The sequence below is a fragment of the Myotis davidii genome, unplaced genomic scaffold, assembly GCF_000327345.1.
Source record: "Myotis davidii unplaced genomic scaffold, ASM32734v1 scaffold1510, whole genome shotgun sequence".
NCBI classification, from domain to species: domain Eukaryota; kingdom Metazoa; phylum Chordata; class Mammalia; order Chiroptera; family Vespertilionidae; genus Myotis; species Myotis davidii.
In genome coordinates this window covers 102,322-104,392 of record NW_006281920.1, presented here as the reverse complement: position 1 = coordinate 104,392, position 2,071 = coordinate 102,322, and positions in this window count along the sequence as shown.

The following is a 2,071-nucleotide window of genomic DNA, read 5'->3' as shown; positions in this document are numbered from 1 at the left end:
TTTCATTTTGAGAAAAGGTTGTGAACAAAAAACTTTTAAACAAAATGTACTATGATTCATTAGAATTTTGCATTTCCAGAGGGAGTGACAGAGATACATACTTAATTCCAGAGTTGGAGTCCCTAAGGGGAGAGTAAGAATGGGATCCTGTTACATTCCAGACATTGTCTGAGCAGCATGGTTCTCCTTAACCCAGTGGTGAGGGGCTGAACCTCTCAACTCAGAGAGGTGCAGGGAGTTGTGAGAGTTAGGAACAGCCTTGAATGAAGCTGCTAGAATCTCTTGTGCCCCTAAACCCAGTTTGATAACAATGGAAGAAGGGACAACAATTTCTTCTAGATTAGCGGTTCTCAACCTGTGGGTCGAGACCCCTTTGGGGGTCGAACGACCCTTTCACAGGGGTCATCTAAGACCATCGGAAAACACATATATAATTACATATTGTCTTTTTGATTAATCACTATGCTTTAATTATGTTCAATTTGTAACAATGAAATTGGGGGTAACCACAACATGAGGAATTTAATTAAAGGGTCGCGGCATTAGGAAGGTTGAGAACCACTGTTCTAGATCATCTCCATCCTTGTCTGATGATTTGAATTTCTGAAAGTCAGCTCCAAAATGAGGATTTGTGTAAGCAGTTTATAAAACATTGGTAGGAAGTGATTCAGGGAAGAGAAGGAAGATGATAATAGGGTGTTGTCATCAAGTGAGTTATTACTATGGACAATTGGAGCTTACTCCAGCTGGGAAAGGCTGGGATTCAGTATAGCATACCCTTTGGAGTTATCTGAAATAAAGCACAAAGGAGCTGGAATAATCCATAGACTCAGTTTCCATCGCTGATTGGGGGTTGCTTTAGGAACTCAGCACTGTGTTGAAGAATAACTCTCCAACCTCTCAGAGTGCTATCTCATGCTGGTGCTTTAGCTGGGCCTTTGAGTTGTTACTCCAATGTTCTCTTAGGCTCATGGTTTGTGGATAACGCTCTTTTTAGTATAGTATATCCATCGGTCGAGTGTCCATTGTCACACCTCCTTGCTATAATGCGGGTCTATTGGTGCAGAGGGATGGGAAGTCCTTTGAAGATCAGTCAGACACTTTGAGCCCTCAGTTTTGTGCGGCTATGTGTGGCATTGTGGAAGGGAAGGCAACTCCTACCCAGATGTGTGTATTAATCCCAATAAAAAAAGATTTCTGTCACCTCCAGGAAGGAAGTGGTCCAATGTAATCAACTTGCCAACAAGTGGCTGGTGATTTCCTTCAGAGGTGACTCCATATTGAAGGCTCACTGTGGTATCTACTGCTGACAGGCTGGCTGTTTGGCAGCAGAAGTAGCTGAGTCTGAATTATTGAGAGAAAACCATTCTTCAGGGCTATGGAGGACCTCTATTCTGTCACCTTGGCTACTCATTTCATGAGTCTGTTGTTCAAGCACTGAAGTGGACAGAGGCTGGTGGCGTGCTCTGGTTGGATTATGTTGCTTCCTCTGTAGTGGGTGCTCTCCTGTGGGCGTGGATATAAGATATAATGATTTCAACAATGTGTGCCTATACACACTGCTTCTTCAGCTCATGGTCACTCCTCAAGGTGACTCATCTTCCTCTCACCCCACCTGCTCAGGGTCTGACCTTAGAAAAGAGCCGGATCCTGGGCAAAGACCCACTGTTCATAACCTCTGGTCACACCCCTTTGACTCTTCTCCAGCCGGCTGCTTGACCTTTCCCCTCTTAAGGAGGCACCATTTCCCATCATATTGTGTTCTCTTTTTATGATGTCCTTTATAAACGTTATACTACCAGTTTCCCTCAGGTTTTGTACTTGATCTTTAAGCCAGTCTTTTTGAAATGTCAAAATATATTTTCTTTAATCACTGAAGTTGATACTGTATTTCCAGAGTATTTGTAAAAGTCTACAAAGGATCTCAATTTGCTACAAAAGAGCAAGAATTTTACTCTGTTCTCTGTGTTTTTTTTTTTTTAGTGCTCTGTTTTCTGATATTAAGCCTCAGGTTTTTGGACTAGTTTTAACAGAGTAAGGATTTCACACTGAGAAACAAAATACATAACAT